Source organism: Bufo gargarizans, chromosome 3 (genome assembly GCF_014858855.1).
Source record: "Bufo gargarizans isolate SCDJY-AF-19 chromosome 3, ASM1485885v1, whole genome shotgun sequence".
Taxonomy (NCBI): domain Eukaryota; kingdom Metazoa; phylum Chordata; class Amphibia; order Anura; family Bufonidae; genus Bufo; species Bufo gargarizans.
In genome coordinates this window covers 383,505,431-383,530,465 of record NC_058082.1, presented here as the reverse complement: position 1 = coordinate 383,530,465, position 25,035 = coordinate 383,505,431, and the positions used below count along the sequence as shown (strand labels likewise).

General features: G+C 46.7%; 2 long non-coding RNA genes across 2 annotated transcripts in view; one reads left to right on the top strand and one right to left on the bottom strand.

Moving 5' to 3' along the window:
- Positions 1-21,996, bottom strand: part of LOC122933264 — a 29,146-nt gene extending 7,150 nt beyond the window's left edge. The window contains exon 1 of the long non-coding RNA XR_006388406.1: positions 21,940-21,996. This is a non-coding gene — a long non-coding RNA (uncharacterized LOC122933264). The remainder of the gene's footprint in view (positions 1-21,939) is intronic.
- On the top strand, positions 11,656-12,254 carry LOC122933265. The gene is made up of 3 exons (XR_006388407.1): positions 11,656-11,709; positions 11,820-11,959; positions 12,043-12,254. It is a non-coding gene; the product is annotated as an uncharacterized LOC122933265 (long non-coding RNA).
- Positions 21,997-25,035: the final 3,039 nt, after the last annotated feature.

Below are 25,035 nucleotides of genomic sequence, written 5' to 3'. Positions count from 1 at the left end.
ATAATGAATTCCTCACCCAATTGGTGGAGGCACGTCCTACCCTATGGGACCACATTAATCATCACCATGCTGACCATTACCTCACCCAGCGTCTCTGGAGGGAGATGAGTGAAGTATTATTCAGCACCCGGGGGGTATCTCAACGTGGCGGCTCAGAGCCAATGTGTGAAATAGAGCATTATATTTTAAACACATTCACACTTAAACAGGTTACCACTCATTGACGATCTATCCGGGAACACTTTAAAAGGGACTACAACTTGGAGGTACAGGCCCCGAGTGGATTCACAGCAACTTCAAAGCCATCATTTATGTATAGTGCGGCTGTGGGGTTCCTAAGACGGATGCTGGCGCTAAGAAGGTAATTTCTATTTTAAGGAATAGAAAAATGATTTCCTTTCCCTCTTAGTTTAAGGGGCTGTCTGACACAGAGGAACGTTTGGCTCCCCTGTTTTGGGCAGTCCCCTATGGTTTAACCACTTCAGCCCCGCTAGGTGAAACCCCTTCATGACCAGAGCACTTTTTACACTTCGGCACTACACTACTTTCACCGTTTATCGCTCGGTCATGCAACTTACCACCAAAATGAATTTTACCTCCTTTTCTTCTCACTAATAGAGCTTTCATTTGGTGGTATTTTATTGCTGCTGACATTTTTACTTTTTTTGTTATTAATCAAAATGTAACGACTTTTTTGCAAAAAAATGACATTTTTCACTTTCAGCTGTGAAATTTTGCAAAAAAAACAACATCCATATATAAATTTTTCGCTAAATTTATAGTTCTACATGTCTTTGATAAAAAAAAAAATGTTTGGGCAAAAAAAAGAAATGGTTTGGGTAAAAGTTATAGCATTTACAAACTATGGTACAAAAATGTGAATTTCCGCTTTTTGAAACGGCTCTGATTTTCTGAGCACCTGTCATGTTTCCTGAGGTTCTACAATGCCCAAACAGTAGAAAACCCCCACAAATGACCCCATTTCGGAAAGTAGACACCCTAAGGTATTCGCTGATGGGCATAGTGAGTTCATAGAACTTTTTATTTTTTGTCACAAGTTAGCGGAAAATGATGATGATTTTTTTTATTTATTTTTTTCTTACAAAGTCTCATATTCCACTAACTTGCGACAAAAAATAAAAAATTCTAGGAACTCACCATGCCCCTCACAGAATACCTTGGGGTGTCTTCTTTCCAAAATGGGGTCACTTGTGGGGTGGTTATACTGCCCTGGCAATTTAGGGGCCCAAATGTGTGAGAAGAACTTTGCAATCAAAATGTGTAAGAAATGACCGGTGAAATCCGAAAGGTGCACTTTGGAATATGCGCCCCTTTGCCCACCTTGGCAGCAAAAAAGTGTCACACATGTGGTATCGCCGTACTCAGGAGAAGTTGGGGAATGTGTTTTAGGGTGTCATTTTACATATACCCATGCTGGGTGAGAGAAATATCTTGGCAAAAGATAACTTTTCCCATTTTTTTATACAAAGTTGGCATTTGACCAAGATATTTTTCTCACCCAGCATGGGTATATGTAAAATGACACCCCAAAACACATTCCCCAACTTTTCCTGAGTACGGCGATACCAGATGTGTCACACTTTTTTGCTGCCAAGGTGGGCAAAGGGGCACATATTCCAAAGTGCACCTTTCGGATTTTGCAGGGCATTTTTTACATATTTTGATTGCAAAGTTCTTCTCACACATTTGGGCCCCTAAATTGCCAGGGCAGTATAACTACGCCACAAGTGACCCCATTTTGGAAAGAAGACACCCTAAGGTATTCCGTGAGGGGCATGGCGAGTTCCTAGAATTTTTTATTTTTTGTCGCAAGTTAGTGGAATATGAGACTTTGTAAGGAAAAAAGAAAAAAAAAAGAAAAATCATCATTTTCCGCTAAATTGTGACAAAAAATAAAAAATTCTAGGAACTCGCCGTGCCCCCCACGGAATACCTTGGGGTGTCTTCTTTCCAAAATGGGGTCACTTGTGGCATAGTTATACTGCCCTGGCAATTTAGGGGCCCAAATGTGTAAGAAGTACCTTGAAATCAAAATGTGTAAAAAATGGCCTGCGAAATCCGAAAGGTGCCCCTTTGCCCACCTTGGCTGCAAAAAAGTGTCACACATCTGGTATCGCCGTACTCAGGAGAAGTTGGGGAATGTGTTTTGGGGGGTCATTTTACATATACCCATGCTGGGTGAGAGAAATATCTTGGCAAAAGACAACTTTTCCAATTTTTTTTATACAAAGTTGGCATTTGACCAAGATATTTTTCTCACCCAGCATGGGTATATGTAAAATGACCCCCCAAAACACATTGCCCAACTTCTCCTGAGTACGGCGATACCACATGTGTGACACTTTTTTGCAGCCTAGATGCGCAAAGGGGCCCAAATTCCTTTTAGGAGGGCATTTTTAGACATTTGGATCCCAGACTACTTCTCACACTTTCGGGCCCCTAAAAAGCCAGGGCAGTATAAATACCCCACATGTGACCCCACTTTGGAAAGAAGACACCCCAAGGTATTCAATGAGGGGCCTGGCGAGTTCATAGAATTTTTATTTTTTTTGCATAAGTTAGCGGATATTGATTTTTTTTGTTTTTTTTCTCACAAAGTCTCACTTTCCGCTAACTTAGGACAAAAATTTCAATCTTTCATGGACTCAATATGCCCCTCACGGAATACCTTGGGGTGTCTTCTTTCCGAAATGGGGTCACATGTGGGGTATTTATACTGCCCTGGCTTTTTAGGGGCCCTAAAGCGTGAGAAGAAGTCTGGAATATAAATGTCTAAAAATGTTTACGCATTTGGATTCCGTGAGGGGTATGGCGAGTTCATGGGAGATTTTATTTTTTGACACAAGTTAGTGGAATATGAGACTTTGTAAGAAAAAACAAAAACAAAAACAAACAAAAAATGTCCGCTAACTTGTGCCAAAAAAAAAGGCTGAATGGAGCCTTACCAGGGGGGGGTGATCAATGACAGGGGGGTGATCAATGACAGGGGGGTGATCACCCATATAGACTCCCTGATCACCCCCCTGTCATTGATCACCCCCCCTGTAAGGCTTCATTCAGACGTCCGCATGATTTTTACGGATCCATGGATACATGGATCGGATCCACAGAACGCATGCGGACGTCTGAATGGAGCCTTACAGGGGGGTTATCAATGACAGGGGGTGATCAGGGTAATCACCCCCCTGTCACTGATCACCCCCCCTGTAAGGCTCCATTCAGACGTCCGCATGATTTTTACGGATCCATGGATACATGGATCGGATCCACAAAACGCATGCGGACGTCTGAATGGAGCCTTACAGGGGGGTTATCAATGACAGGGGGTGATCAGGGTAATCAGGGTGATCACCCCCCTGTCACTGATCACCCCCCCTGTAAGGCTCCATTCAGACATCCGCATGATTTTTTACGGATCCATGGATACATGGATCGGATCCACAGAACGCATGCGGATGTCTGAATGGAGCCTTACAGGGGGGTTATCAATGACAGGGAGTGATCAGGGTAATCAGGGTGATCACCCCCCTGTCACTGATCACCCCCCTGTAAGGCTCCATTCAGACATCCGCATGATTTTTTACGGATCCATGAATACATGGATCGGATCCACAGAACGCATGCGGACGTCTGAATGGAGCCTTACAGGGGGGTTATCAATGACAGGGGGTGATCGGGGTAATCAGGGTGATCACCCCCCTGTCACTGATCACCCCCCCTGTAAGGCTCCATTCAGACATCCGCATGATTTTTTACGGATCCATGGATACATGGATCGGATCCACAGAACGCATGCGGACGTCTGAATGGAGCCTTACAGGGGGATTATCAATGACAGGGGGTGATCAGGGTAATCAGGGTGATCACCCCCCTGTCACTGATCACCCCCCCGTAAGGCTCCATTCAGACATCCGCATGATTTTTTACGGATCCATGGATACATGGATCGGATCCACAGAACACATGTGGACGTCTGAATGGAGCCTTACAGGGGGGTTATCAATGACAGGGGGTGATCAGGGTAATCAGGGTGATCACCCCCCTGTCACTGATCACCCCCCCTGTAAGGCTCCATTCAGACGTCCGCATGATTTTTACGGATTCATGGATACATGGATCGGATCTGTAAAAATCATGCGGACGTCTGAATGGAGCCTGACAGGGGGGTGATCAATGACAGGGGGTGATCAGGGAGTGTATATGGGTGATCACCCGCCTGTCATTGATCACCCCCCTGTAAGGCTCCATTCAGACGTCCGCATGATTTTTACGGATCCATGGATCGGATCCGTAAAAATCATGCGGACGTCTGAATGGAGCCTGACAGGGTGGTGATCAATGACAGGGGGGTGATCAATGACAGGGGGGTGATCAGGGAGTGTATATGGGTGATCACCCGCCTGTAAGGCTCCATTCAGACGTCCGCATGATTTTTACGGATCCATGGATCGGATCCGTAAAAATCATGCGGACGTCTGAATGGAGCCTGACAGGGCGGTGATCAATGACAGGGGGTGATCAGGGAGTGTATATGGGTGATCACCCGCCTGTCATTGATCACCCCCCTGTAAGGCTCCATTCAGACTTCCGCATGATTTTTACGGATCCATGGATACATGGATCGGATCCGTAAAAATCATGCGGACGTCTGAACGGAGCCTGACAGGGCGGTGATCAATGACAGGGGGGTGATCAGGGAGTTTATATGGGGTGATCAGGGGTTTAATAAGGGGTTAATAAGTGACGGGGGGGGAAGTGTAGTGTAGTGTAGTGTTTGGTGGGACTGTACTGACCTACCTGAGTCCTCTGGTGGTCGATCCTAACAAAAGGGACCACCAGAGGACCAGGTAGGAGGTATATTAGACGCTGTTATGAAAACAGCGTCTAATATACCTGTTAGGGGTTAAAAAATTCAGATCTCCAGCCTGCCAGCGAGCGATCGCCGCTGGCAGGCTGGAGATCCACTCGCTTACCTTCCGTTCCTGTGAGTGCGCGCGCGTTCACAGGAAATCTCGCGTCTCGCGAGAGGACGCGTATATGCGTCCAGGAGGAGTAAAACAACCACCTCCCGGACGCATATACGCGTACAGCGGTCGGGAGGTGGTTAAGGGAAAACAGTTCTCTCCCTCTAAGTGTAAGGCAGGGTTCACACCTGCGCATCCCGCTTTGCGCGTACGCCACTCTATCTTTACTTTTATTTTCGCATTGCGAAAATGAAAGTAAAAATCGCGCATCATGCGCGCGTTTGTGCTATATATCCCTATGGGGGACGCACGACGCTACGCCCCAAAGAAGCTCCTGTTTTTTCCGCGCGGGTGCAATGCGTTTTGATGCGTTTTTCACGCGCGTGATAAAAAACTGAAGGTTTACAAACAACATCTCCTAGCAACCATCAGTGAAAAACGCATTGCATCCGCACTTGCTTGCAGATGCAATGCGTTATTAACGCAGCCCCATTCACTTCTATGGGGCAGGGGCTGCGTAAAAAAAGGCAGAATATAGAACATGCTGCGATTTTAAAGCATTGCAGAAGTGATGCATGAAAAAAAATGCTCATGTGCACAGCCCCATTGAAATGAATGGGTCAGGATTCAGTGCAGGTGCAATGCGTTCATCTACTGCATTGCACCCGCGCGGAAATCTCGCCCGTGTGAACTCAGCCTTAGGTGTAAACCAGGCCTAAGGGGCTGTCTGAGACAGAGGAGCTTTTGGATCCCTTGTTTTGGCCAGCCCCCTACAGTCAGAGGGACAACTGTCCTCTCCCTTTTGTGTTTAAGGAGCTGTTTGAGACAGAGAAGCATTTGACTCCCCATTCATAGTTTTGTTAACTTAAACTTATTTGCTTTCCTCTCCCTCTAAGTGTAAGGGGCTGTCTAAGACAAGTAACATTTGGTTCCTCTGTTTTGGGCAGCCCACTACATTAGGAGGGACAACAGTTCTCTCCCTCTTAGTGTAAAGGTCTATCTAAGACAGAAGAGCATTTTGCTCCCCTGTTTCGGGCATCCCCCCTACAGTCAGAGGCACAACTATTCTCCCCCTCTTAGTGTAATGGGCTTTTAGAGACAGAGAAGCGTTTGGCTCTCCTTTTCTGGACAGCCCACTACAGTCCGAGCAGTGGCGTTGCGAGGGGGGTGCGGGCCGCACCGGGTGACACCAGTCTGATGGGGTGTCACCCGCGGCCGCCGGAGTTCTCCTTGACTGATCCGAGCCGTTTTGAAACGGCTCAGCTCAGTCACACAGAAAATGCAGAGACGCTGGCAGCAGGGAGCCTGAGGGAGGGACGGGGAGGAGCGTAATATGAGCTTAGAGTGGAAGCTGGCTTCTGCCAGCCCCTCCCCTCCCCGCCCACCAACCAATCACCGACCAGAGCTGAGGGGGCAAGGCAAGCACAGCACACCAGCAGCTCTCTGAATCGAGTCGTCTGAGTCACACAAGTGCAGGGAGTCAGAATAGAAAGGAATCGAATGAGTCACAAGTTAAAAGAATCTAAAGATCCGACTTAGTTTGTGACTCATTCGATTCTTTGAGTTAAAAGAGCCGTGAGTCAGAGGGTAGAACAGGTTACATCACACTGAGGCTGAGGCTGTCTGGCTGCTTTTGTTGAAGCAGTGATAAGATTAACCCTAAGTTCACACCTGAGCGTTTTACAGCGCGTTCCTACGCGCTGTAAAACGCTCAACAAGGAGAAACCAATGATTCCCTATGGGAATGGTTCTCACCTGGGCGTTTTACAGCACGTACGATCGCGCTGTAAAACGCCCGACGATCAAACAAGTTCTTGAGCTTTTTTGGGGCATTTTGTCGCGCGTTCCCGTACACAGAGATATTCGGGAACGCGCGACAATGTGTGTTCGCTTGTCTCTGTATGCGCGATTGTAAACGCCCGTACAATCGTGCATACAGAGCGCTCGTTTCAGAACGCTCAGGTCTGAACCCAGGGTCAGGGATAGGAGCAGAGAGATAAGGCTAGTTTCACACTAGCGTTCGGCTGTCCGCTCGTGAGTTCGCTCAGAATGCATCAGTCTGGCGGCGTTCAGCCTCCGCTCCGCTCGCCTCCGCACGGACAGGCGGACAGCTGAACGCTGCTTGCAGCGTTCGGGTGTCCGCCTGGCTGTGCGGAGGCGTGCGGCTCCGTCCAGACTTACAATGTAAGTCAATGGGGACGGATCCGTTTGAAGATGCCACAATATGGCTCAATCTTCAAGCGGATCCGTCCCCCATTGACTTTCAATGTAAAAGTCTGGACGGATCCGCTCAGGCTAATTTCACACTTAGCTTTTTTTTTGCTAATATAATGCAGACGGATCCGTTCTGAACGGAGCCTCCTTCTGCATTATTATGATCGGATCCGTTCATAACGGATCCGATCAAACGCTAGTGTGAAAGTAGCCTAAGAGAAGTGACAGATGACACAGAGTTTAGATTCCAGGTTGAATTAACCCTTTAGGATCAAATTGGCTGTCAAAAGAGATGTCACCGTTCATGTGGGAGACGGAGTGTGTTATATCTTTATCTTACTCTATATTGAGCCTGTGAGCCATGTGCATGAGGATGAGGGATGGCTACTGCTCGTCCCCCTACAGAATCATTGTTTCTGGGCAGCAGATGACTGTGAAGACCACGCGATCTGTTGCTCAGAAGCCATGAGATTGTAAGGCTACTTCCACACTAGCGGCATGACGGATCCGACAGGCTGTTCACCCTGTCAGATCTGTCCTGCCGTTATTTCGCCGGACCACCGTTCCGTCCCCATTGACTATAATGGGGACGAGGGTGGAGCTCCGGCGCAGCAAGGCAGTGCATGGCGAAAGGCTGCCGGACTAAAAGTACTGCATGTCCAACTTTTTAGTCCGGCGGCCTCTCACCGCAAACTGCTGTGCTGGAGCTCCACCCCGTCCCCATTATAGTCAATGGGATCCGGGGACGGAGCGGTGGCAGGACGGATCCGACAGGGTGACAATCTCTCTTCAGGTTTATTAGAAAATCGTGCACAAATTGCACACTAGTTATTTTCCTTAGTGATGACAGTGGGGACTATTTTATTATCAGCCAGTGACTGTGTTACTGTAATACTGTTATCAATTCAGCACATAGTTTTCCCTGTGCATTCACATTTCACTTCACTTGGTTCCTTGTACTCCTGTCAGTGTCAGACTGTTGTCACTGTGGGTAACAATGCACATTGCACACCACAGTGACAGCTTCTGACTCCTGAGTCCTCCTGTCCGGCGTCAGCCTCAGCTTCCCTTCACTATCACTATAATCAATCACTCTTCCTGATCCTGACTCACTACTAATTAGAGAGCTGAAGAGCCGACTGCACTGAGTCAGCAGCAAGTGAATCGAATGTATAGCATCTGCGCATGCGCACCGGCACCTAGAGTCTTCGGTTCACTTGCGAGTCAACTCAGCAGTCAGTGACTCAGCAAGTGAACCGAAGATCCAATTCATGAATCGGTTCATTTGAATGAGCTGATTCAAATGAACCGATTCACCTAAAAGATCCGAACTTCCCATCACTACTCCTTACTCAGTAGCAAGGATGTCGGTCCGGCCGTCACGTGGAGAAGGGGGTGTGACTACCTGGTGAGTAGCGCCGCCGCGGCTGCACTGCAGGAGCAGCCTGCAGGCCCAGGACTGGAGTCTGGAGCTAATGGATGGGGTGGTGAGTCACTCACACAGCCAGCCAGACCTGCCACTGCCGCAACTGAGGGAGGAGGAGGTGTGGTAGGTAGCGCAGAGAGCGCATATTGACTTTATATTTAGATTTAATTTAATACCCCATTATAGTATTTATTATATTTAGGGGGGGCAGGGGGTTGGGGCCTCCAGCCAGGGTAAAGCTTGAACAGAAGGTGGAAATGCACTTTAATGCTCCATGACTCATGGAGCATTAAAGTGCATTTCCTGGAAATGCCGCAAACTACATAATGGAGGGCAGTGTGGGGAAAAATTACTTAGTGGGGGGCAAAGTACATAATTGAGGGCAGTGTGGGGGGGCATATTACTTAAAGGGGTTTTGCACTTTGTTTAGCATCTGATCAGCGGGGGTCCGACACCCGGGACCCCCGCCGATCAGCAGTTTGAGAAGGCAGCAGCGCCGCTGGCTCAGTGACGTCACGACTAGTATCAAATGGCCTGGGCGCGTCTAAGCTCCATTCAAGTAAACAGAGCTTAGCCCCGCCCACGCTAGTTGATACTAGTCGTGACGTCACTGGGCCAGCGGTAAACAGTGAGAAGGCCGCGGCGCTGCTGGAGCGCCGCTGCCTTCTCAAACAGCTGATTGGCGGGGATCCCGCGTGTCGGACCCCTGCTGATCAGATGCTGATGATCTATCCAGAGGATAGATCATCAGTTAAAACAAAGTTCAGAACCCCTTTAATGTGGGGCAGTGTGGGGGGGCATATTACTTAATGTGGGGCAGTGTGGGGGGCATATTTTTTATGTGGGGCAGTGTGGGTTACCGCTTGGGTCGGTCGGCAGGCTCAGTGAAGGGATGTCAGCGGCGCGGCGGGGGCAGGGCGGAGCTTGATGGACGTCCCCTACGTGACTCGTCCCAGGGGGGGTGACACCATTTTCTACCGCACCGGGTGACACCAGCCCTAGCAACGCCACTGAGTCCGAGGGAGAACATTCTTTCCCTTTTAGTGTAAGGTGTAAGGGGCAAGGGGCTGTCTGAGACAGAGGAGAGTTTAGCCCCCCTGTTTTCGGCAGCCCACTACAGTCCAAGGGACAACAGTTCTTTCCCTCTGAGTGTAAGGGCTGTCTGAGACAGAGGAGGGTTTGGGCCCCCTGTTTTCGGCAGCCCCCTATGGTCAGAAGGAGAGAAAAGTTGTCCCTCTGACCAAAGAGACCTGCCCGAAACAGGGGAGACAAAAGCTCTTCTGTTGCACACAGGACCTTACATGTGGCAGCTCACAGACAATGTGGTAAGTAGAGTAACAAGTATTTTAACATATTCATAGTGTTGTTCGCCTAATATTCAAATTTTATATTTTTTTCACAGATAAACAGGTTACCACTCAATGGCGATCTATCCGGGACCACTTTAAAAGGGACTACAACTTGGAGGCTCAAGCCCCCAATGGATCTGCAGCAACCTGAAAGTCACCATAAATGTATACTGCAGCTTTGGGCATTCTAAGACGGACGCTGGCGCTTAGAAGGTAATTTCTTTTTTTAAGGAATAGAAAAATCATTTGATTATCTCTTCATTTTAGTATAGGTGGAGACGGGTGTTGGTCCTGTCCGTGGTGCTTACTTACGTCTGAGGGAGGCCGTGGGGGGTGCGTGTTCGCTGCTCGGTGGGCCGCCCGGGCCTCGGGCCTATGCTCCCTCCCAGTATAGAGATAATAATAATATTAAATAAGATCTCGTTTTCTATCTGTAATGCTAAACCCTTTGATGCCGGGTTGGTCCTGCTTCCCCCCCAGGCAGTGAGACCTCTATTTGATTTTAGTTAATATCTATATAATTATGGGTATTTGCATGAAATCATATTTAACTATGCTTTAAGGACTAGAACTGACGGACTTTTGGATTTTATAGCATTGTAAATGGTATATTGTTATGTATCTTTTTGTATGATAACTAAAAAATAAAAGTTTATATTTAAAAAAAAATTGTATAGGTGGAGACATGCCCCACTCTATGGGACCACACTGAGCATCACCATGCTGACCATCACTTCACCCAGCGGCTCTGGAGAGAGATCAGTGAAGAATTATTCAGCACCTGGGAGTATCTCAACACGGCTGCTCAGAGCCAATGTGGGTAAGTACAGCCATATGTATTTTTAACACATTCATAGTGTTGTTAATCTAACATCATTCTAATTTTATTTTTATTTTTCAAAGGTCTTTCTGGGACTGCTTCGTGACGGACTATAACTGGGTAGTTCAGGCCCCGAGTGGATCCGCAGCAACCTTAGAGCTGCTATTAATATATTGCGGCTTTGGGGTTCCTAAGACGAATGCTGGCGCTAAGAAGGTAATTTTTTTTTAAGGAATGGAAAAATCATGTACTTTCCTCTCCCTCTTAATGTAAGGGGCTGTCTAAGACAGAGGAGCGTTTTGCTCCCCTGTTTCGGGCATCCCCCTATGGTCGGAGGCACAACTATTCTCTCCCTCTTAGTGTAAGGGGCTGTCTGAGACAGAGGAGGGTTTAGCCCCCCTGTTTTCGGCAGCCCACTACATTCCGAGGGACAACAGTTCTTTCCCTCTGAGTGTAAGGGGCTGTCTGACACAGAAGAGGGTTTGGCTTCCCTTGTTTTGTGCAGCCCCTACGGTCAGAGGGACAACAGTTCTTTCCCTCTGAGTATAAGGAGATGTCTGAGACAGAGGAGCGTTTTTTTCCCCCCTGTTTTGGGCAGCCCCCTATGTTCAGAGGAAGAGAAAATTTGTCCCTCTGACCAAAGAGGCCTGCCCGAAACAGGGGAGGCAAAAGCTCCTGTGTCGCAGACAGACCCTTACATGTGCCAGCTCAGAGCCAATGTGGTAAGTAGAGCAATATGTATTTTTAACACATGCATAGTGTTGTTAGCCTAATATCATTCAAATTTTATATTTTTTTCACAGATAAACAGGTTACCACTCGATGGCAATCTATCCGGGACCACTTTAAAAGGGACTACAACTTGGAGGTTCAGGCCCCAAATGGATCTGCAGCAACCTGAAAGTCACCATAAATGTATAGTACAGCTTTGGGCATTCTAAGACGGACACTGGTGCTTAGAAGGTAATTTTTTTTTCTTCTAAGGAATACAAAAATCATTTGATTATCTCTTCCTTTTACTGTAGGTGGAGACATGCCCCACTCTATGGGACCACACTGACATTACCATGCTGACCATCACTTCACCCAGCGGCTCTGGAGGGAGATCAGTGAAGATTTATTTAGCACCTGAGGTATCTCAGCGCAGCTGCTCAAAGCTAATGTGGTAAGTACAGCAATATGTATTTTTAACACATTCATAGTGTTGTTAATCTAACATCATTCTAATTTTATCTTTATTTTTCAAAGGTTACTGGGTGGCTGTCTTTCTGGGACTGCTTCAAGACAGAATACAACTTGATGTTTCAGTACCCGAGTGGATCCGCAGCAACCTAAAAGCCGCTATATATGTATAGTGCTTCTACCCTCCTTTCCCTCTACACGAAAAACTTTTTGTAGTTAGATAACGACAATCGTACAAACGTAGAACCTTATATCTCAGAAATCCATCATTATCTCAACTCCTCATTTCATATTGTAAACCCCACTTACCAGTGTCAACTGCAACCCTAGCTAAGGTCTCCCAAACTATGTCCTTAGCTGGGGTGGACACTTCTCTTTTTAGTGCACACTCCACTAGAGGAGCTATGTCCACTAGGGCTGCAGCTAACGATTATTTGAATAATCGATTAGTTGCCGATTAATCGGCAAAAACGACAAAATTACAAAACAGAGGTTTATATGATCTTACTTGAAAAAATATGTTCAAAGGCCATATTAAAACAAATTGTGGACGACACTATTATGGGGGATCTGTGGACGACACTATTATGGGGGATCTGTGGACGACACTATTATGGGGGATCTGTGGACGACACTATTATGGGGGATCTGTGGGCGACACTGTTATGGAGAGGGGGATCTGTGGACGGCGTAGTTATGGAGAGGGGGATCTGTGGACGGCGCAGTTATGGAGAGGGGGATCTGTGGACGGCGCAGTTATGGAGAGGGGGATCTGTGGACGGCGCAGTTATGGAGAGGGGGATCTGTGGGTGGCGTAGTTATGGAGAGGGGGATCTGTGGGCGGCGCAGTTATGGAGGGGGGGATCTGTGGGTGGCGCTGTTATGGAGAGGGGGATCTGTGGGTGGCGCTGTTATGGAGAGGGGGATCTGTGCATAACAGTGCACAGATCCCTTTCCTCATAACAGTGCACAGATCCCCCTTCCCATAGCAGTGCCATACACAGACCCCCCCTCCTCCCCATAGCAGTGCTATACACAGACCCCCCTCCCCATAGCAGTGCCATAGACAGATCCTCCCCCCTCCCCATAACAGCCCCGGCCCCGATGCTTATAAGTCGGATTTATCACGTCTGCATCTTTATTTTACCTTTTTACAATGACGCTCCTGTAACAGCCAGGCAGAGCGGACGGCGGCGTAACGTCACTCACTCACTCACGTGACGCACCTGCTCCGCCCACCTCATGAATGAAGGAGGCGGAGCAGGCGTGTCACGTGAGTGAGTGACGTTACGCCGCCGTCCGCTCTGCCTGGCTGTTACAGGAGCGTCATTGTAAAAAGGTAAAATAAAGATGCAGCGACCGCCCGCATAGCAACGAATCGGCGATTATTCGATAACTGGATTCGTCGACAACGAATCCAGTTATCGAATATAATCGATTACATCGATTAATCGTTGCAGCCTAATGTCTACTAAAGTTAGACAAGCCGGAGGATCCCCATGGGACATTCTAAAAGCAGCCAACTTGTCCTCTGAATCAACTGTTAACACCTTTTAATTTTTGAACAGAATGACACAATGCCATGGTATTATTTCAGTAACCATTAGTTAAGTATTGTTATTATTCTGTTTATGGTTGTGACAAACTCCCCTCTTTTGAGGTTGCCACGAGTGCTTGCCAGCCTCTTACCATGTGATTACGGTCCCATGTTGTATGCACCGGTTTTATGCAATAGAGGCATAGTTATATAAGTTCATGTATTTTGCTGTCTTTTGCTACCATGTGGCTAATGGAGTCTGGCCTCTGTCCTTGGGAGATAAGTGGATCACTTCTCAATTGTCTCCAGGACAAAAGACTGTGTAGAACCGGTTTTGGACAGAAAAGCCATGAGTACAGCCAGGCCAAAGAGACTTCTACTAACTTTTGAATTACTGGTCTAATTTGTGCCATTTTGGTATGTGTTAAATGTCTATGTGTATTGTAAAGGGTGGGTGTCACGGACGGTGTACAGGAAACAAGGCAAAGCAACATGTATAAACGACTCACTGGATCCAAAAACTAAGGAACCAAGGGAGACCCCTGCAGAAGACCTGGCACTTTCCCTGGCTGCTCAGCCTATGCAAAGATCCGAATGGTGGAGGTTTGCATATCCACGAACCTTGACTATAAAGCCCTGAGCACCCTACAATAGTGAGGGGACACGACCACCGGCTCCCTACACAAGATACAGAGGGAGTCAGGGTCACCTGGGATCCAGCAAACAGAAAATAACAGATAAAGGTACAACACTTAGCTTTGAAGCAAACAGGAGGACAGAGTCAGCGTGCACACACACTCCAGGAAGTAGTATAAGCCGCCCAGAAAAGCCTTCTGGGGAAGAATTTAAAGGGAAGCAATTAGTCCAACACATGACAGCTGAGATAGGCTAACGAGAGGAGGAGCTGAATACCACAACACAGAAACTCAAGGAGGAGGTTCTGAAAGGCCTCTGTCAGAGCTTCTCAGCTGTCTGGTTGTGACAGTGGGACATTGTATATTTGAGTAAGTGATGTCTGTCCTATTGTCTCCCCGTGTTTATTGGCGATTTCTCTTTGTCCTGAGAGATAATGGAATTACACCTTGGTTGTCTCCAGGACAGAGGACATTGTGTATTGTCCTGCCTGGGATAATTATGTTAACCATTGTACCATAATTATATCACAGGCAGACGGGAGGATGTTATGTGGGTTGTAACCTTTGTGTTATTGGTTAATGTATGTTTGTTGTGGGTGTCTCCCTTGCATGGGAGCAGGGGATAAAAGAAATTGCATTTTTGAATGTAGGGGCCTTCCAGTAAAGTATTTTTCGCATTCAGCTTGGGCTCATGTATAGACTTATTTGGCGATAATAGCGATTTATTGCTCTGTGGATTACTTGGCGGAGCTATTTCAAGGGAGGAAGGAAATACTAGACGGTGACACGGATGATACCGTTACAATGGTCATATCAAAGAACATAAGCTTTGGACTTGCATAACTGAGTCTCCTGTCTTGATTTAAAATTGTGTAGATTTTCCTAATTTTAATAAAGGAAAATATAGATTCTATGAAAAATAGGATATGAACATTATTGCACCCTATTGACCCGACTCTTATACTTTATTTTCAAGATAGTTTTTTTTTGTTCAAAGAGTCATCAAACCCTACTTCATCTTTCAACCACTGTTTTATTATGATGGAGGTTAAGGTTTCATACTTCCTGTTACCCTTCACCATTTCATTAAGAAATAACCTGTGGTGCATACTGATTGGCTCTTCCTAAACATTGATTTACATATCTTGTAAAGACTTTGTTTCTGTTTAATGATGTTAACTCTTTGCTTCTGGGAGTAAAAAGAAAAATCTTATAGCATAATGTTTGTCTCCTGTCTTTCATAAAATCTAGGAAAATCTTCAATTATAATTTACTTCACTGTGTGTGATTTCTGTGTCAAATACAGGGGATTAGTAATCTTTGATACTCCAGCTGCTGCGACATTGAAACTACTATGGGCTCACTATTCTGCATTTATTATAATGCCCTTGGTAGTTTTAGTTTCAAAACATTCATAGTGCTAAAAGTGGCTAAACCTTAAACATCTAATGTAGCACCATCAATAATGAGCTATCTTATGACTCCTTATTGATCGTATTCCTTCAGATTGGCACATGAACAAGCAAACCGCTTGCCAATTGGTCAATCTTTTGCCCTTTCACATCAGCCCTTGTGGGAGTCATGGTACATCAGCATCATCAAGAATTCATTAACTATAGAACACTGTTTTGTTAATGATTTCCAGATGAAACACTCAAACAACTAGTGTGATTACCACCAGAAACAGGCAAGGGCCATGCTACTGTTAAGGCTACTTGCACACAACCAATAACCTCTTATATATATATATAAAGCCGTCGAGTTGGATGCACCTAAGGATCAGAGTAGGTGCACCTAAGGGTCGGGGTGGGTGCACCTAAGGGTCGGGGTGGGTGCACCTAAAGACTAGGGTGAGTGCACCTAAGGGTCGGGGTGGGTGCACCTAAGGGTCGGGGTGGGTGCACCTAAGGGTCGGGGTGGGTGCACCTAAGGGTCGGGTGGGTGCACCTAAGGGTCGGGGTGGGTGCACCTAAGGGTCGGGGTGGGTGCACCTAAGGGTCGGGGTGGGTGCACCTAAGGGTCGGAGTGGGTGCACCTAAGGGTCGGAGTGAGGGGTCACATGGTAGTCTGGGGGGGGGGGGTCACCTGGTGGTCTAAGTAAAATGGCTGAAATTTGATTGGCTATTTTAGTCTCCGCCCACTTTTTAAAATTTAAATTCCAGTCACCCATTGACCAACTGTTCCAAGTTTAGTGATTTTGCCATTGACCCTCTAAGAGCAGCGGCAGTTTTAAATTTTCCCATTAAAACATATAGCTAAAATTTGATTGGCCGTTGTAGACTCCACCCACTTTTAAACATTTGAATTCGAGTCACCTATTAACCGAATATATTAAGTTTAACAACCCTGCCATTAACAATGTTGAAATGGCAGCAATTAAAAATTTTCTCATTGAAGTCATTAGGGAAAATCTGATTGGTTGTTTGTGGCCCCGCCCACTTTTTTAGCATCCCCAAAATGAGATATAAATTGGCACAGTCCTCCAGTGACCAACTGTGCCAAGTTTCAGAATCCTGCCATTAACAGTCTTAGAGCAGCGGCAGATAGAATTTTTCCCATTTAAACAAATGGCTGAAATTTGATTGGCCGTTGTAGACCCCGCCCACTTTTTAAAAAATTTTGACCCGTCACCCAATGACCTACGGTGCCTTTTTGGGTATTCTGGCTTAAATATTGTGTGAATGACAGCAATTCAAAGGTTTCTCATTGAAGTGAATAGGAAAAATCTGATTTGTCGTTGTTGGCTCCGCCCACTTTTTCAATTTTTGAAGCCGAAGCAATCTATGACCTGATTTCTGAGATTTGAAGCCCCTGACATCAATAATGGCAGCATTTTTAAATTTTCAGCATTTTTCAATTTTCCCATTGAAATCAATCAAAGAAATCTGATTGGTTGTTTTTGGCCCCGCCCACTTTTCTAAATTTCAATCCTAATCCTAAATTGTCCAACTGTACCAAGTTTGGGGACCCTGCCATTAACAGTGTAAGATCAGCGGCAGTTTTAAATTTCCCCATTAAAATAAACAACAAAATTTGATTGGCCGTTGTAGACTCCGCCCACTTTTTATACATTTTTGAATCCAGTCACCCAATGACCTACGGTGCCAAGTTTGGGTATTCTGGCTTAAATACTGTGAGAATGACAGCAATTTAAAGGTTTTTCATTGAAGTCAATAGGGAAAATCTGATTTGTTGTTGTTGGCTCCGCCCACTTTTTAAATTTTTTAAACCGAAGTAATCTATGACCTGATTTCTGAGATTCGAATCCCCTGACATCAATAATGGCAGCATTTTTCAATTTTCTGTATTTTTCAATTTTCCCATTGAAATCAAAGAAATCTGATTTGTTGTTTTTGGCCCCGCCCACTTTTCGGAATTTTAATCCTAATCCTAAATTGTCCAACTGTACCAAGTTTGAGGAACCTGCCATTAACAGTCTAAGAGCAGCGGCAGTTTGAATTTTTCCCATTAAAACATATAGCTGAAATTTTATTGGCTGATGTAGACTCCGCCCACTTTTAAACATTTGAATTCTAGTCACCTATTAACCGAATATATTAAGTTTAACAACTCTGCCATTAACAATGTTGAAATGGCAGCAATTTAAAATTTTCTCATTGTAGTCAATAGTATGTAATGGGGGGGAACACTGGGGGCCCCTTTATGTAATGGGGGGGAACACTGGGGGCCCCTTTATGTAATGGGGGGGGAACACTGGGGGCCCCTTTATGTAATGGGGGGGGGGAACACTGGGGGCCCCTTTATGTAATGGGGGGGGGGGGAACACTGGGGGCCCCTTTATGTAATGGGGGGGGGGGAACACTGGGGGCCCCTTTATGTAATGGGGGGGGGGGGGAACACTGGGGGCCCCTTTATGTAATGGGGGGGAACACTGGGGGCCCCTTTATGTAATGGGGGGGGGGACACTGGGGGCCCCTTTATGTAATGGGGGGACACTGGGGGGCCCTTTATGTAAATGGGGGGCCCCTTTATGTAAATGGGGGGCCACTTTATGTAAATGGGGGGCCACTTTATGTAAATGGGGGGCCACTTTATGTAAATGGGGGGCCACTTTATGTAAATGGGGGCCCTCTGGGGGCCACTTTATGTAATGGGGGGCCACTTTATGTAATGGGGGGAACACTGGGGGCCACTTTATGTAATGGGGGGGCCACTTTATGTAAATGGGGGGGCCACTTTATGTAAATGGGGGGGCCACTTTATGTAAATGGGGGGCCACTTTATGTAAATGGGGGCCCTCTGGGGGCCACTTTATGTAATGGGGGGCCACTTTATGTAATGGGGGGAACACTGGGGGCCACTTTATGTAATGGGGGAACACTGGGGGCCACTTTATGTAATGGGGGGAACACTGGGGGCCACTTTATGTAATGGGGGAACACTGGGGGCCACTTTATGTAATGGGGGGGAACACTGGGGGCCACTTTATGTAATGGGGGAACACTGGGGGCCACTTTATGTAATGGGGGGCCACTTTATGTAATGGGGGGGCCACTTTATGTAATGGGGGGCCACTTTATGTAATGGGGGGCCACTTTATGTAATGGGGGGCCACTTTATGTAATGGGGGGGCCACTTTATGTAATGGGGGGGCCACTTTATGTAATGGGGGGGCCACTTTATGTAATGGGGGGGCCACTTTATGTAATGGGGGGCCACTTTATGTAATGGGGGGGCCACTTTATGTAATGGGGGGCCACTGGGGGAAACTATATGCAATGGGGGGCCACGGGGGGCAACTATATGCAATGGGGGGCAACTATATGCAATGGGGGGCCACGGGGGGCAACTATATGCAATGGGGGGCAACTATATGCAATGGGGGGCCACGGGGGGCAACTATATGCAATGGGGGGCAACTATATACAATGGGGGGCCACGGGGGGCAACTATATGCAATGGGGGGCCACGGGGGGCAACTTTATCAATTGTGGGGACTCAGCGGGCAACTTTATCAATTGTGGGGACTCAGCGGGCAACTTTATCAATTGTGGGGACTCAGCGGGCAACTTTATCAATTGTGGGGACTCAGCGGGCAACTTTATCAATTGTGGGGACTCAGCGGGCAACTTTATCAATTGTGGGGACTCAGCGGGCAACTTTATCAATTGTGGGGACTCAGCGGGCAACTTTATCAATTGTGGGGACTCAGCGGGCAACTTTATCAATTGTGGGGACTCAGCTGGCAACTTTATGGGGGACCACACCTGGAAAGTGTTGGCCAGGGACGATCCGGGCGCCTACAGTTCCTGAGGTTACTCCGGCCTGCTCTTTCCCGGTCTGAAAAGATCAGGGCCTTGAGGACTGCCTCATAGAACTGGAGGAATGTCCCTGTGTTGCCAGCGCTCCAGGACAGCACAAAAGAGTTGTTCAGAGAGATCAACTCCTCCCATATACCGATTGTAGTCGACTATACAATCGGGCTTGAGGACCGTTGCCGCGGTACCTCGCACGGGGACAGGTGTGATGCCGTTACCATGAATTGTGATCAGCTTAAGAACATCCCTCTTGTCCTTATACCTGACCAGCAACAGGTTTCCAGTGGTAAGGGAACGGGTCTCACCCCTGGGGATAGGTACCTGGAGGGGGAGGGCAGGGAGGCCGCGTTGATTTTTTCACACTGTCCCACAAGCGGACGTGGATCTGGCGGCAAGGGACTGGAACAAGGGGATACTGGTAGAAAAATTATCCATGTACAGGTGGTAACCCTTATCCAGCAGTGGGTGCATAAGGTCCCACACAAGTTTCCCGGTAACACCCAGAGTGGGGGGGAAATTCTGGGGGTTGAATCCGGGAATCTCGCCCCTCGTATATACGAAATTTGTAAGTGTACCCTGAAGTACTCTCACAAAGTTTGTATAGCTTCACGCCATACCTCGCCCGCTTGGAGGGCACATACTGGCGGAAAATGAGTCTCCCCTTGAACGCAATGAGAGACTCATCAACCGAGACCTCCCTTCCAGGTACATAGGCCTCCATGAATTTGGCCCCAAAGTGATCAATGACCGGCCGTATCTTATACAGACGGTCATGGGCAGGATCACCTCGGGGGAGGGGGGCATGCAGAATTATCGGAATAATGCAGACATTTCCGGATGGCCTCAAACTGGGAGCGTGTCATGGCCGTACTGTAAAGTGGGGTCTGGTATAGGATGTCCCCACTCCAGTAAAGCCTGACACTGGGTTTCTTGACCAGGCCCATATGCAACACGAGGCCCCAAAAATGTCCTAATTTCGGCTGCACTGACCGGCATCCAGCCACCGGGACTGGCCCAAAAGGAGCCTGGGTGTTGAGCAACGAACTGTTGGGTGTACAGGTTCGTCTGCTCCACCAGTGGGTCACTGAAAAAAATTACAAAAAAAGTAATATTCAGTGTAGCCCAGTGTGGAAATCTGGATTCCTGATTGGCCTACAAAATCAGGAATCACGGGCTCGTATCGCTCTGGGCTACACCAGACTAGTTCACCGGCAGGGTGCTCCGGTGGATTTAACTGGTGGGCCGGGAAACCAGTACGAGCCCCAGAGCTGCTCGGAACTAGGCTGGGCCACAGGGTCCCTAACATGGCGGTCCCCTTGCTCCGCCTGGCGGCTCGTTATCATCGCTCGATGATTAGGAGGACACGGATGACAACAGGAATGTGGGGTCCTCACTGGGACTCTCAGAGGCGGAGGCAAGCTGGGCGTATATGCCTCCTCGGCCGAGAACGTCCGGCGGGCCATAGGGGAGTGTGTGTCTGCGTGTGTATGTGCGTGTGTGTAAATCTTTATTTGGTGTACGTGTGTCTGGGGGCATGGGTGTTGGCGGACTTAACCCTAAAACTAACAGAAAAAATAAATTAAAAAAAAAGGGCAAAAAATGTGAAAAAAATAATAATTCTAAACCGCTGATCAACTGTCCAAAGTTGATTAGCGGTGGGGTGTGCGATTCGCTAACAGTGGCCGAACGCTAAGAGTGTCGGCCACAATCAGTGTACACAAAAAAATAAAAATAAATCCTGCACCCCAAAAAAGTGTGCAAGCGGCAGCACCCCTGGGGGGTCTAGGGTCACACAGCTGTGCTGTGGACCCCAGACACCCTAACTTAGGGTGATGCAATCAAAGCTAACGCAACTAACTTTCCCTTTTTTTCCCTGCCTAACCCAAACTTTCCCTATGTACCTGAAGTTCAGATGGGGGGTGCTGGGGCACAGATCGGGGCCTGGATCGCTGGATGGTGATTGGTGGGGTGAAATCACACCACCATCCACATCCTGTTCGGGTCTTCAGAGACCCGAATAACCCGGAAACGCAAAAAAACGCAGGTCTGAATTGACCTGCGGTTTTCTGCGATTGCCGACATGGGGGGAGGGGGTCACAGGACCCCCCCGGCGCATTTAGCCTAGGTGCTGCTCAATGATTTAAGCAGGCACCGGGTTCCGATCACCACCCGCCGGTGATCGGAACCATACATGTACGTCATGTGTCCTTAAGATGTCAATGTTGTTTTGTCCTGCCATGTTCTTGCTATGCCTTGGTCTGTGATGCATCCTGCTATGTCTTGCTATGCCTGTTCTAGTATGTTCTTGTATCTGTATTCTGTTCTGGTACTTTGTATTTCTCTCATGCCTAGCAGAGCGCATCGGCCCCAGTTCGCCTAGCAGAGCGCATCGGCCCTTTGCCCGCCTTCCAAGTCCAGACCTATCGATGAGGCAAGAGACTTGGAGGGCGGGCAAAGGCAGAGGCTGGGGAGGAGTAAAATGAAAAGAAGGCAAAGCAGCCTGGGCACTTACACACTGAACGCCCTCCTGGGCACTTGCGAGTGCTCATTTGCATATGAATTAAACTTCGTTTTTCCTGCTGGTGCAAGTCTAAAGAAGAGAACAAAGGTACTGTTACAATCCTGTATAGGTGTGCTGCAGAGCCATGTAAGCAGTGTATATGGCCATATGGAGGTGACAGACTCCCTTTAAATAATTTTTTAACCTTTGTCACACACTGACCCACCCTGCCATGTTTGGGTGCTGTGGCTTAAATACTGTGAGAATGGCATCAATTTCAATGTTATCAACTGTAAGGCCTCATGCACACGACCGTTGTTTCATTCCGTGTCCGTTGTTCAGTTTTTCGTGACTTTCAATGGGTCAGTTTAAAACTCGGCTAATGCACCGTTTGTCATCCGCGTCTGTGGTTTCAGTCCATCAAAAAAATCTAACCTGTCCAATTTTTTTTCCCGAAAAACGGTTCGCGAACCCATTCAAGTCAATGGGACCATGAAAAAATGCAGAGGCACGCAAGAATAAAGGAAGACACACGGAAACGGATACGGATCACGGAACCCCATTTTACGGAACGGAACACAACAACGGTCGTGTGCAATCTATATTTACCAGTGTACATGTCCAAAAGATTACATTGGCAAGACAGAGAGAATTTAGGTGGAGGCTGCGAACATATTAATATTGATATTGTCAAACTCCGTAATACACCAGTTGCTAATCATATTAATGGTCATCACAATGGGGGACTTAAACTATTTGTTTCTCTGACCTTGAGGTTATAACTTTTTCTAACTTTTTCAGGAGGAGGCAAAACCACAGTGTGGAGGAGGCAAAAACACTGTGTGGAGGTGGCACAGAGGAGGCAAAACCACAGTGTAGAAGTAGCACGGACTGAAACCACAGACGCGGATGACAAACGGTGCATTAGCAGAGTTTTAACCACTTCAGCCCCGCTAGGTGAAACCCCCCTTCATGACCAGGCCACTTTTTACACTTCGGCACTACACTCCTTTCACCGTTTATTGCTCGGTCATGCAACTTACCACCCAAATGAATTTTACCTCCTTTTCTTCTCACTAATGGAGCTTTCATTTGGTGGTATTTTATTGCTGCTGACATTTTTACTTTTTTTGTTATTAATCAAAATGTAACGATTTTTTTGCAAAAAAATGACATTTTTCATTTTCAGCTGTGAAATTTTGCAAAAAAAACGACATCCATATATAAATTTTTCGCTAAATTTATAGTTCTACATGTCTTTGATAAAAAAAAAATGTTTGGGCAAAAAAAAAAAATGGTTATAGCATTTACAAACTATGGTACAAAAATGTGAATTTCCGCTTTTTGAAGCAGCTCTGATTTTCTGAGCACCTGTCATGTTTCCTGAGGTTCTACAATGCCCAAACAGTAGAAAAACCCCACAAATGACCCCATTTCGGAAAGTAGACACCCTAAGGTATTCGCTGATGGGCATAGTGAGTTCATAGAACTTTTTATTTTTTGTCACAAGTTAGCGGAAAATGATGATGATTTCTTATTTTTTCTTACAAAGTCTCATATTCCGCTAACTTGTGACAAAAAATAAAAAATTCTAGGAACTCGCCATGCCCCTCACAGAATACCTTGGGGTGTCTTCTTTCCAAAATGGGGTCACTTGTGGCGTAGTTATACTGCCCTGGCAATTTAGGGGCCCATATGTGTGAGAAGTACTTTGCAATCAAAATCTGTAAAAAATGACCGGTGAAATCCGAAAGGTGCACTTTGGAATATGTGCCCCTTTGCCCACCTTGGCATCAAAAAAGTGTCACACATCTGGTATCGCCGTACTCAGGAGAAGTTGGGGAATGTGTTTTGGGCTGTCATTTTACATATACCCATGCTGGGTGAGAGAAATATCTGGGCAAAAGACAACTTTTCCCATTTTTTTATACAAAGTTGGCATTTGACCAAGATATTTTTCTCACCCAGCATGGGTATATGTAAAATGACACCCCAAAACACATTGCCCAACTTCTCCTGAGTACGGCGATACCAGATGTGTCACACTTTTTCACTTTTTTGCTGCCAAGGTGGGCAAAGGGGCACATATTCCAAAGTGCACCTTTCGGATTTTGCAGGGCATTTTTTACACATTTTGATTGCAAAGTTCTTCTCACACATTTGGGCCCCTAAATTGCCAGGGCAGTATAACTACCCCACAAGTGACCCCATTTTGGAAAGAAGACACCCCAAGGTATTCCGTGAGGGGCATGGCGAGTTCCTAGAATTTTTTATTTTTTGTCGCAAGTTAGTGGAATATGAGACTTTGTAAGGAAAAAAGAAAAAAAAAGAAAAATCATCATTTTCTGCTAAATTGTGACAAAAAATAAAAAATTCTAGGAACTCGCTGTGCCCCCCACGGAATACCTTGGGGTGTCTTCTTTCCAAAATGGGGTCACTTGTGGCGTAGTTATACTGCCCTGGCAATTTAGGGGCCCAAATGTGTAAGAAGTACCTTGCAATCAAAATGTGTAAAAAATGGCCTGCGAAATCTGAAAGGTGCCCCTTTGCCCACCTTGGCTGCAAAAAAGTGTCACACATCTGGTATCGCCGTACTCAGGAGAAGTTGGGCAATGTGTTTTGGGGGGTCATTTTACATATACCCATGCTGGGTGAGAGAAATATCTTGGCAAAAGACAACTTTTCCCATTTTTTAATACAAAGTTGGCATTTGACCAAGATATTTTTCTCACCCAGCATGGGTATATGTAAAATGACACCCCAAAACACATTCCCCAACTTCTCCTGAGTACGGCGATACCACATGTGTGACACTTTTTTGCAGCCTAGATGCGCAAAGGGGCCCAAATTCCTTTTAGGAGGGCATTTTTAGACATTTGGATCCCAGACTTCTTCTCACACTTTCGGGCCCCTAAAAAGCCAGGGCAGTATAAATACCCCACATGTGACCCCACTTTGGAAAGAAGACACCCCAAGGTATTCAATGAGGGGCATGGCGAGTTCCTCGAATTTTTTTTTTTTTTGCATAAGTTAGCGGATATTGATTTTTTTTTGGTTTTTTTTTCACAAAGTCTCACTTTCCGCTAACTTAGGACAAAAATTTCAATC